This window comes from Camelus ferus, chromosome 19 (genome assembly GCF_009834535.1).
Source record: "Camelus ferus isolate YT-003-E chromosome 19, BCGSAC_Cfer_1.0, whole genome shotgun sequence".
NCBI lineage: Eukaryota > Metazoa > Chordata > Mammalia > Artiodactyla > Camelidae > Camelus > Camelus ferus.
The window spans coordinates 6,410,994-6,423,341 of NC_045714.1; the positions used below are offsets into that span (position 1 = coordinate 6,410,994).

General features: G+C 49.8%; 1 long non-coding RNA gene across 1 annotated transcript in view; it reads left to right on the forward strand.

Moving 5' to 3' along the window:
• The window catches only part of LOC116657841, a 136,065-nt gene that overhangs the window by 65,514 nt on the left and 58,203 nt on the right, over window positions 1-12,348 (forward strand). The window contains exon 2 of the long non-coding RNA XR_004312982.1: window positions 7,604-7,776. This is a non-coding gene — a long non-coding RNA (uncharacterized LOC116657841). The remainder of the gene's footprint in view (window positions 1-7,603; window positions 7,777-12,348) is intronic.

The window sequence follows — 12,348 nt, forward strand, 5'->3', positions numbered from 1 at the left end:
AACATATTTCATTCCAACCTGAGGCAGGGCTTCCTTTTGCCTTTTTGCCTTCCACTTTGGGTCTCCCTTCTCCTGCAGCGGGAACCTGGGCTTTCAACACAGCCAAGATGTTCACTCATTTATGTAGTCCTACCACACAGGCAAAATAATTTCAGAATTGTTGTATGCAAACCACAGCAACGACGTGACTACTAAATAGAGTTCAAGATGCATTTGAGTCCTTTTTGGTCATCAGACTGAGGGTTGGTAGCCCAGGTATTAGATTCAGAAGTTCCTTGGGTTGGCAACCTCTGTGTGATTGCGTGACTCACTTGAAATACAGCTCTCTCCTTTGTTTTCATTTTCATTCAATTTTAGGAGTCTTCCCTTTTCTTGCTGATATCATTTATTTTAAAAATGTCTGAGACATGAACAAGATTCCCCAAGTCGGAACTATGTGAAGCAGCGTACTCAGTAAAGCGTCACCCCTGTCCTGTCCTCTCTACCACGTTCTCACCACCCCCTGCGGTTTGCTCAGTCTGTGGTTTTCAGACCTACACTTCTTTTTTCAAAAATGAGCAAATACATATAAAGCAGTAACAATGAGTATCCAAGGAGGAGGGAAGAAACGGAAAGTTCTACGACTTTAAAGGAGACTAGATGCATGTAGCAGGTAGTTAAGTGTTAATTTTTAAAATAAAATGGAGAAGAGGAGGTGGGTGTGGGCTAGACTTCCTCCAGACTTTCCTCCAGCTCTGAGACCGTCCCTAAAGCAGGAGGGCCAGCCCTCCTTCGGAAGTCCCACGCTTGCTGGTCCCCACTGCCTTTCCTCACTCCATCCCACCTCATGGGAGTTTGGGGAGCCCCACAGATACCTGGCAAGCCCTCAGGTACCCTCCACCCCTCCCTCTGAGGTTGTTACAGCTCAGACCAGCGCCATCCCTGCAGCCCTCGGACTCTCCTTTCCCACCCTTCGAACGCTGTCTCTGGTCCTCGGGACAGGTGATGTTAGAAATAACTGTGAGTGTCCTCGTTCGCAGACCCCGGTTCCTGGAGGCCCTGGGGCCTTCTGCTGCAGTGACTCACCAGCTGATCTTGGGAAACAGGATTGTCTGGATGAATTTGGTTTGCAGCAGGGTTGACAGATTCTAAGTGAAGCGTGCTATAAGTGGATTCCAGGATATATACCTTCTTAGAGGCATCCAGGAAATATTCCATAGAGGAGGCCTTACATTCAGTGATGTCCGATGCACTGTCATGGGAGTGGGGAGGGGAGCTGACTGCCCTGCAAATATGCCGAGGTCTGACCCCGTCTACTGGCACCTCCTCTCCCACTCCGGCCCCTCCTTCGCGCTGAGCCAGCAGTGCTGAGCCCTCTCTCTGCCTGTTCCCCGCTCAGGCCTCAGTGCTTGCTGTTTCCTGTACCTGGAATTATCTCCCCAGAGATTTCCATGAGGTGGGTCATTCTTATCATTTGATTCCAATGTCACCACCTTGAAAGGCCTTCCTGACTGTATCAGCTCAGGCTGCCATAACGCAGGCTGGGGGCCTTGAACAACAGAAGTTATTGTCTCACGATTTTGGGGGCTGGAAGTCCAAGATCAAGGTGTCGACAGGACTGGTTTCTTCTGAGGCCTCTCGCCCTGGTTTGCAGACGGCCGTCTTCTCCCTGTGTCCTCACCTGGTCGTCCCTCTGTGTGTCTGTGTCCTCATCTCCTAATTCTTATAAGGACATCATCGTATTGGACTAGGGCCACTCAAGTGATCTCCTTCTAATTGAATGGTCGCTTTAAAGACTCCAAATACAGTCACATTCTGAGGAACTAGAGGTTAGGACTTCAACACATGAATTGTGGGGGGACACCATTCAGCCCAGAACACTGACCATTCTATTTAAGGTGCCCCACTCTTTGTCCCAAATCCTATTGTGTCTTCTTCAGAGCATTTATCACTTTCAGAAATTACCTTAACCCACTGTTTGATTACTTATTTATGGTCCGTCAGCTACTCTGCATCAGTGTGGTCCTGCGGGGCTGTCATACACATGCAAAAGGGCCCAAATATATAATTTTAAATCTTCTTGTTAACACACTGAAAAAAGTTAAACAAACAACAACAAAAATGGGTGGAATGAATCTTATTACTATATTTTATGAATCCCCTATTATCATTTCAACACGTAATCAATAGGAACACTATTAGCGAGATAATTTACAGTTTATTGTACCAAGTCTTTGAAATCTGTTGTGTATTTTATACTTAAAAGCACATCTCAGTTTGGCCCAGTCACACTTCAAGTGCTCAGGAGCCACATGGGGCTCGTGGCTCCAGGTTGGGCAACACAGCTTTAGGGTATAAATTCCAGGAGAGCAGACCCTGTTATCTGTGGTTTGGCACTGTCTCCCGGCACAGAGTAGATATTCAATATTCGCTGACTGACTGAGTAGATAGAAAATATATTATGCACACGATTTGCTTCCCTTCTCATACCCAAAGCAGACTTTTTTTTTCATCAGACTGGTCTCTCCTAAGAGTTAGGGGACGATCCTAACATCTTGCAGTAGTACTTCCAAAAGATTGGAATTGTCAAGCAAGTTGACCCTATTTGCCACATCTGATCTAATCCATGTCCAGTTTGTACGCCCTTGTTTAGTGCAGATACTTTTTGGTTGCTAGATGTGCAGCTTTGTTGCACGTCTGGGGCGTATGCATTACAAGCGTGGAACTGAGACCCGGACCTGCATGTCCTCAGGTGCCCGTTGGCCAGGAAGGGTGCTGGGCAGCAGGACAGAGCTCATTTTGTAAGGCTGGTAGAAAGCTTGACTTTGGGTGACTTTCTTGCTTCTGGCATCAGAAACGATTGCCAATGTATTTATTTTCCTTGGAGATTCTACCGTACTTCATTTTGCCTGATTTCTTATTCCTCCCGTTGCAGTGTTGTTGTACTTGAATCATGAATCAGCTCCTAACCATGCTTCTAAAATCCTACTCCCAGCCCAGTACAAGCAGACCCAAACTGACACATTATTTATAAGTTGAATTTAGCTCATTGGTAGGGAAGCATTTCTGCTGGAGTCTGCAAGCCAGGGTGGTTTGTTGGAGGCTGTTTGCACACAGAATTGTTCACATGTTTGATGGCTCGGAGAATGCACACAGCTGTAGCAGCCCCTGCCCACGCTGCTTCGCAGGCCCCACCTGTCCTGGGTTCCACGGGAGTCCTGGAGAGGCAGCAGGGCCAGGCCGAGAAAGGCCTTGTAGGCCCCAGCAAGGAGTTGGGTTTTACTCCAAGTGTGCTGGGAAGTCATTGGAGAGGTCCGAGCAGAGGAGGGACATGATGTGACTCAAGTTCTATGGGGTCGTTCTGGCTGTGAGAAGATGGGAGCAGAGTGGGTGGGGAGCAGGGGGGCTCTGGCAACCCTCCAGGTGGGAGAAGATGGAGGCGTGGCCAGGATAGAGGTCCTGCGGCTTCTTTCCCTCACCTTCCCCTGGAGCGGGGAGGAGGAACTGAGCGCATCACTGCGATGCTAGGATCTCCTTGAGGAGTTTGGGGTGACTGCCTGCCAAATTCTTTCTGGAACATGCATAAGGTTGAATGAAATGCCTGCTTGGCAGTTGGGAACATCTCTTGGAAGGGGGTTCTTGTCTACTGATCTGTAATTCGTGGAGAATATGAAATTATTTGAACCTAAAAAAAAAAATCTAAGGATTAAGATTATCCTCCAAAGAAGGAGTGTGTAGTCAGGCTGCAGGAGTAGAGGAATGTTCCAGAATCCTTCAGGCTCCCAAGTTGGTGTCCCACTGCTACCTGAAATGTCACCATCAGACCCCTTGGGGCCAAGCAGTGGGCTGGTCCTGCCCCCTCCTCTCCCCCTCCCCCCTCCCCCCCAGTTTTTCCACACAGACCCTGCTGGGCATGTGATTGCATTGTCTACTTCCCCCCAGCCCTAGTGACGTGAAAGCAGCCAGACCAGGGCATGGGGAGTCCCTGAGTGAGAGGGCAGGGGCGGGGGAGACTCCTGGGGTTCTTCAAAGTCACCCTGCAGCAGCCCATGGCGGTCATTGTGAGCGTGGAAATGGCATTTGAAAGCTGGAGTCTCTTAGATTCTGAGGGAAACATCCACGAACCACCCCCCTTTCCCCAAACCTCTAACAACTCCCTCTTGTCCAGGAGTGACTCTCAGTTGACAGGTCCGAGATGCCCTCGTGGTTAGCCAGGTGCTAGAGCTCCAGGTTGCTGCGGAAATGGATTTGTTTGAAAATTTTTTATCTGACCTTTGTTAGAAGAACAAACCGGGTGGTGTTTGTCGGGGAGGGCAGGTTGCAGGCCACGCTGAGCTAAGCTACCTTCCCTTAGAACTCCTGGGCTTGGTCTCCTGTCTCTGGAACATCAGGACAGGAAGCAACAGCTGTTCTGGGGAACACTGGGGGACCGCGACCGAGGCAGTGTCGTGCAGGAGTTTCAAATCCAGACTCTGAGATCCCGCCTCCAAAGTCCAGCCCTGTTACTCGGCAGTCCAAGCCCAGGGCTTCTGCAACAAGGCTCTGCCTCCCAGAGCTCACATCTCTCCACCACCACCCTCGTGCCATAGCAGCTTCCCGGAAGAGCCAGTTGAGTGACAGAAAGCTGACCCATGGTCACCATCTGAGGACTCTCGGGGGCTCTTACAGGACAGGAAGTGTGAGTGACTCTGTCCACTGACCTGGGCACACAGCAGAGTGGGGCAGCCTCCCCACGCGGGCAGTGGCCTTTCAGGGTCACTCCTGCGAGTCTCCTCACCCGTCCCCCACCCTCACCCGCCCCCAGCAAGAACCGTGGGGAAACACTTCTGAGGCTGAGCAGCACAACACTCAAGCTTAGAAATGCAGTGGGTCATTTTTTTTTTCAGTTTCTGACGTTTGGGAAGCTCTTTTTTATCACCTCTGAGTCCCTTTTCAGAGCCTCCAGCAAAGCTTGTTTTGTTTTGGGAGATGGTATTTTCTCCGGGGAAATTTGTTTCGCCACCTCCGTGATGTGCGATCTTGGGTCAGAAAAGAACTCACATCTGGAAGTGCCATGCCTAGTTCCCTGGCCTGTTCACATGCACCGTCCTGAGGAGCAGGCAGCGTGCTGCGTCTGGTTGACCCATCTTACAGATGACTGAGCTGAGGCTGGGAGAGGAGGAATTTACAGATGAGTCATTTTTGCAGGGCTTATGTTCAGTATTTCACAACAGTCAGCTGTGGGATTGGACTGGGCCCCAAGGCCCCAGTTATGCCAGGCACTGGCCATCTACCTACAGGATCACAGGAAAGTCTGGGGGTATCAGGGGGCAGGTCTAGGGTGACAGGAGGGCATTGATATCTCAGGGCAGGAATTACTTACCAAGTGATACACATTATTTACAACTGGTGCCAGCACATTGCATTCAGGACTCTTGGGCTGCAACCAACAGAAACGACCTCTGGCTGATGGAAGCATTAAGGGGCTGCCTTAGTCTGTTCAGGCCGCTGTAACAAGTAACCATGCCCACTGCCTGGCAGAGTAAGTCTCACACGGAAACACTAGTTGCTGAACGAATAGACATGCAGCTGGTTTTCTGCCTTCAGGTCCCGTGATCCTGAAGGCACAGCACTCAGCTCTGGCCATGGGAGGGCGGTCACCCCTCGGGAGCTGCTCCTTCCTGTGTTGGTGACAAGGTCTCTCTTTCCCTGCCAGCTGTCACAGCTCACAAGCTCTGGGAATGAGGCCACATTTTCACTTTCTATGACTTTCAGATCTCGACACAACTGTCAAAGCCAAATGTCATAACTATAATTTCAAACGTGCACTGACATCATTTCCAAGCTTTGTCCTTCCAACGGGACTTGTCAATCAAACGGGACTCAGCTTCACCTTTTACGCTGTGGCTGTATTTTCACAGCAAGCTTATGGGGCTCTTTATGTTTATGATGCTGTTGAACTGTCCCAGCTGCTCTGCATATTCCTTAAATATCGAGCACGCTGAAGGCAGACACGACTTCCTCCTGGCTTTTGCAGCAAACGTCACCACCCCGTGCCATCATCATTGTTGTCATCCTCATTGTCACCATGCTGCTCATCCATGAAGCTGTATATTTTTAGAGCCTTTTCACACATACGATCACATTTGATCCCTACAATAAATCCTGAAACATGAGCAGAGCAGTGAACACCCTCCCTTCGCTAGGGAGGAAATGGAGACAGCCACAGGACAGCGCTGGCTGCTGGCAGAACCAAGTCTCACCTGCCTGCACTAATTCGGGTACTCCTGTAGAGCCCAATTTTTCTAACTATGAATTCAGATGTGCAAAAAAATTTGCATTTTTCCCCCTACAGTTGACATCAAACTCTCATTCTGCCCAATGATGGAAATTATAATCAAGTCAAGTAGTCATTTCCAGGGTTTTTTTGTTCTTGTTGTTCTTGTTGTTCATCATTTCAGGTTTAAATTCAGCTGTTTCAGGATTCCCGCACCCCCACCCCCAGGGTGGCACGTGTGTTTGGAGGGGCTTGTGTTGGGTCACGATGAGGAGAGAATATCTGCTTTTCCACCATCAGCATCCCTCTGCGCTGGCCTCAGCCGCTGATATCTGAGTTCTCATTGGTCTCCAGCTGATGGACCAATGCCAACCTTCTCCCACCAAAAGCCCTATGCTGTCCAGTGACTCCCTCTCTACCACTTCCTTGCTTTCCTCAAGGGCTTGGGAAACTTCCAGATGCCCCGAGTTCTCCGGAGCCACAGGGCATGGGAGCTTGCACATTCTCTCCTGCCACCATGTTTGTGGGGGAGGGGAATCTGCAGGCTCCTCCTGGTCGCTTCCCTTAGTGTCCCTAAACTTATCAGGCGGTGCTGCTCTCTATCCCATTGCAGGTCTTGACGGAGAGAGGGGAGGGGAGGGTCCCTTTAAGTGATAAACTAGTTCTTCTCTCTGAACCTCCCCTTATCCACTGAGCCTATGGAATCATGTCATTTTAAAGACATTCAACTCCATCACACATGTCTTAGAAGGTTTTTTTTCCTCCTCTATTGAAATGTACTGACTCTTAAATCATCATTCTTTCTTATTTATGCTTATATATTGTTTAGGTTTGTGACGCAGTTAGGTCATAAATCATTGGCGTTTGCTTTCTTTCTCCTGACCTGTGATCTCTGCTGGGATGCTGAGACCTGCACGTTGAGATGCTCAGCCCGAGACAGTTTCCTCTCCACTTCCACGGTTGTTGCTCTGGACTCTCCCACCCGAGGCAGCAACTTCAGCTTGTGCCCCAAACGTGGGGCAGGGTGATGTCTCCAGGCAAAAATGACAAGGGAAATGAAAAATCACAGGCATTGATAGCCACACATCACCTGCCCACAGGAACCATGCTGAGTAAAAGGTTAACGGGCATTTACCGGCCGTGAAATAGAATATGATTTCAGAGAAGGCTATCCCTTCAGGTTAATTTTGGGAGGGCTGCATGAGCTTTGAGAAACCCTCAGTATTCCATCTTGTGTTGAACATAACCGTAGGAATAGTGAAGGGAAAAGTCACCCTGTTGCTCTTCCTGCGTCTGTGCTGAGCGCTCTTCCATAGTCATGTGATCTTCTTGTGCTGAGACAGAACTGCTGTCACTCCTGTTTTCCAGGTGAACAGAAGGGACTGGATCAAGTCCCCACAGAGAGGAAGCAGCAGAGTGAAGATTCAGCCCATCTGTCCGACCCACGCTGGTCCCTGACTCAGATTTGAGGCCGCCCTCCTTGAAGTTCCAAGATGCACGGACCCCAGGACCCTTTCTAATTCCCTCCCTGTCACTAGGAGGTAAGCATTTTCACTCACTTTTACAGTAACTGCTTAAAGTATCACACTTTCAACGTGCAATGCCATTCGTGGGCAGTGTGGTTTTAGCACCACTTTTTGTTTGTTTGTTTTGTTTTACTTAATCGTTCTCAAAAAAGTAAAGTGAGGGATGTGCAGGGAGCTGGGTTCTTACCTGCAATGACCACCTCACACCCCTTCATCCCAGGGGCTGGCTCTGGTTGGAAGTGTTAAGAGAGACTTGGAAAATGGGAAAGAAGGAGCTGGCTGTGCAGTTCCCGATCCTGTGGTCAGGACCCCAAGAGGTTCTCTATGTTAGTGAATTTTAGCACCACGTGGGGAGTTTGCAGAAAATGACAGGACTTGGTTCTCAGCCCACAGCTTTCAATTCCATAGCTCAGCGGTAGGTCTAGAAGTTAGGTTTCTCATAAGCTCCCCACTGGCACTTCAGTGCAGGAGGTGGGCAGACCTTGTTTTGTGGAATTCAACATCAAACCTTCCATCCCCGCCAGTAACAGCTCCGAGGCCCATCTCAAGGGGACTCTGGACTTTGAACTAGCTTCAAAGCAGCTTGGTGTTGCAGGATTTCAGCAGACTTGGAGCCAAATTCAAGCCTCATCTTAAGCAAGTCACTGCAGCTTCTCTGAGCCTCAGCTTTATCACTCAGAAAACAGGGACTCACCCATTCATTCCCACAATCAGCCCCTCGCCCTGTGCCACCACCAAGGAGCTCACTGATGGAGGTCGGGGGACAGACAAGCAGGGGAGGGGGAGCTGGGAGAGTCCTGAGGAAACTGGGAAATCAGGAAAGGCTTCCCTAAATACCCAGAGTTGGAGCTGAAGCCTGAAAGCACTCCAGGCGGGGGGAGAGCCAGTGTGATGGGCAGAGGAGCAGCCAATGTGAGCACCTGAGCGGAATGAAATCTTGGGAGAAATTTCGCCTGGTTCATCGTGGCTGGAACAGAGGGGGCAGAGATCAGGCATGAGAGGTGGGCGGGGCCTTATCAGCCTCGAGATGTTTAGGCTTCTTTCCCTTTAATGGGGTGCCCTGAGAAGATCTGGATCAAGGAACGGGAAGACAGGTCGAGAGGCTGCTTCAAGAGAGCAGCAAGGACATACGGTGGCCTGTCCCACACAGGCAGCCCTGTGGGTGGAGAGAAGCAGGCTGGAGAGAGGTGAAGTCAAGGAGACTGATGTAAGTGGGGCAGCAACGTAGGAACAGTCTGGTACCCTCCATGCTTAACTTCCAAAGCAGTACCTGACACATGGTAGACACTCAAAGATCATTACTGGGTGAATGAAAAATTGAGTGAAATATCTTAGTTCCCACCCCTGTCTGGTTATGAAGAACAGATCAGATCTTCATATGAAAGCACTAGAAACATACACATTGAGAAAGTGGTTCAGCTACTGAAATTGAGTCCCAAAACAGCAATGGCTGTAACATAGTAGAAGTTTATCTTTCTCTTTCATGCAACAGTCTGAGTAAACATGTGGATCCAGAAGGGCAGCTTCACAATCATTTGAAACTCGGAGTCCTTCTTTCTTGTTCTTCCATCTTCCATGGATGGTTTCTGTCTCGTGGTCCAACATGGCTGCTCTAGCTCCTGCTACCGCATCTGCCTTCCAACCATTTCCATTCTATCTGTGTGCCAGCTAGTGATAAATGGAGAAGGGCATGCACTTCCTTTAAGGACATGACCCACAGTTGTACCCAAAGTTGTAAAGTAATCTACTTTAGCCAAAACTCAGTTCTATGACCACACTCAGTGGCAAGAGAGGCTGGGATTTGCAGTCTTACTCCAGCAGTCATAGTCCCAGCTAAAGTATGAGGGTTCTATTTCTAAAGGGAGAGAGGAAAATAAACTTTGGAAGACAAATAGTTTGTCACAGTACTCATCATTTGAAGCCCATTTAGAAAATTCTAACACTTGCTAAATCTGGATGGTGTACATATGGAGTTGATTAGATTATTATTCTCTGTACTTTTCTATATGTTTGAAACACTTGATAATGATAAAAAGTGCTACATGGAACTGAGCATCTCCACTGTTTATCTCCATTTTCTCTGTCTTGGCCAGTTATTGTGATTTGCTATTTGAGGCTGCAAATAACAGAATATCTGATTAAATAAGAGGAGTTTGGTTTTGTTACTTAAGAAGCCTGCTTCCAGTGTTCCATCAGCAGCTCATTCGTGTCAGGACCCTGTTCAACTCAGTGATTCTCTAAACCTTTCCTCATGGTGACAAAACAGTTGCCACAGTCCAGATGTCATCTATTCACACAACTGCATCAGGGCAGTTCTCTCAACCTTGGCACTGTTGACATTTGGGGAAGATTAGTCTTTGTTGTGACAGCTGTAGGACGTGTCCCCTACCCACTGGATGCCAGTAGCACCACCCCCTTAGTTGTGACAGAGATGTCTCTAGGCATTGCCAGATGCCCCTTTGGGAACAAAATCACCCCTAGGGGAGAATAACTGGTCCAAACTAGGAAAGAAGGGGAAGAAAATGTTCTCTTGATGCAGCTTATTCTGTCTTCAGTGAGAAAAACATCTCCCAGAAGCCCCAGAAACCGATCCTCCTTAATTTCCATTGGCTGGGGCGGGGGGGGGGGGGGAGGCACAGGTCCACGCTTTACTGCAAGAGACCCTGGAAGGGTCTCTCCGTTTTCTGCTTTTCTGGGAGGAAGCAACTCTGCCAGGGGAGGCGGAGGGTGGAGATGGCTGTCGTGTATACCCCACAGCGTCCGCAAGATGGGCCTTTGCAGGAGGGTCTTTGTGTCTTTCCAGAGGTCTTTAAAAACGCAGTGGTTAGGACTGTCCATGGGACGGGCTGGCTTGAAGGATGCTGCTAGCCTCTGACGTTAGCGGGGAGCTCACCAGGTGAGAGGCAGCGCGTTAAGTGCTTTGCACTATGGACGTGGTGAATTGTCGCCTCACCTCTGTGGGGAGAGACTGTTTTTATCCCTCTGACAGAGATGAAGAAATGGGGCTGAAAAAGATTAAGCCACCTGCCACGGGTCCTGCAGCTCCTGAACGGGGGAGCTGGGTACTGTGTCCGTCTGACTCCAAAGCCCACGTGTGTCGCAGAGTCCTGTCAGGGGACAGAAACCACACCCCCTCTTTTCACAGGGAGAACTAACATAAAGGTCTGTTAACTCAGTGTTAAAGAACCGAAGAGGCAACAAGAGAACATGAAGGTATCGCGGAGGAAACAGTTTCTGGGAGCAGCTACCACGCCAGGGCAGAGGGGAGAAGGGAAGGAGCTGGAATTGTTCATACTTAGGAGCTGGCAGGAGGCCACGAAGGGGCTCGGCCCCCGGCCTCTGAAGTGGGCACTGGCCGGCAGGTGCTGGTGTCCCTGAGAGACACCATGATCCTGGTTCTGGGACCCTCGGGAAAACTACAACCCGGAACAGACTGCCCTGGGACCAGGAAACAGACAGGAGAGAGCGTGTGCTTCCTCCATCCTTCAACCCCACCAGCCAGCGGAGAAGGCAAGTGGTTTTCAGAGTCCCAGCCCAGCACCACAGGACAGAGCACAGGGAGCAGGTTAGGCGCTCAGGGACAATCCTTTATAATCGGCACACCTGCCAGCTTTCTTCCCTCCTGCCTGATGCTGGAAACCAGGAGGGCTTCCCAGACGGCTGGTTATTTCTAGAGTTGGCCCAGGAGGTCAGCTAGATGCTGTCAGCATCCTTCAGTACTCAGAGGGTCGGCTTGAGATGAGATGCTGTGGGGCCACAAATGAATCCAGCTGCTCCCCAAGACTGGCCGCTGGGTTTCCAGACTATCCAGTGCCTCGCCTGACGTCAGATTGGTCTCAGCTGCCATCATCCTGTTGCACCTCCTACTCTTCCTGTCCTGCAGACACTAGCAAGCAAAAGAAGCCACTTCCCTAATTTCTTTGCACCTGGGATATTCAGGGTGCAATTCTGCTCCTCCAGCCGAGATTTGAAGGGTGGTGAGGCCAAGGCCCACTTCCTGCTGCCGTGCGCTTTCTGGAAACATCCAGTTTTTCCTTAACTGCATTTCAGCGACCCAGTCGCCAACTCTGTGCAGGGTTTAGTGGGTCTTTGCAGAGATGAAGGCTTCTTGTTTCCAGGGTCACGGCTTCTGCTGCGTGCTCCTGAAGCTAGCATTTCTGGGTCTGCATTTTCCTGAGGGAGGCAGACGCCCAGCTTCCACGGTAGGCCACTTCTGCTGTGTTTTTCCTGGAAAGCCAGCCCAGAGACTGCGCCTTGTGAAATTCCAGTGGTTTCTGTAAGCACCTAATACCTTCCAGGAATTTCTTTTTTTCCCAAGTCGGTAGAGTGGCTCTTTGTTTCTGCAGTTGAACCCCTGATGATTTCGATCATGCCTATAACCTTCACATCAGTTCCATCTTACAGAAGTGAAAACTGAGGCCCACAGTAGTTCAGCATCTGACCTGAGGTCACACTAATTAGTATCAGAAGCACAGTATTAAGCCAGGTCTTCTGCCCCCTAGTGCTGTGCCTTCCCACATAATCTCAGGAGGGTGCGATTTTTAAACTGCAGTGAGAGTGTGGTCTGGAGCCATATTTGACTTGCAA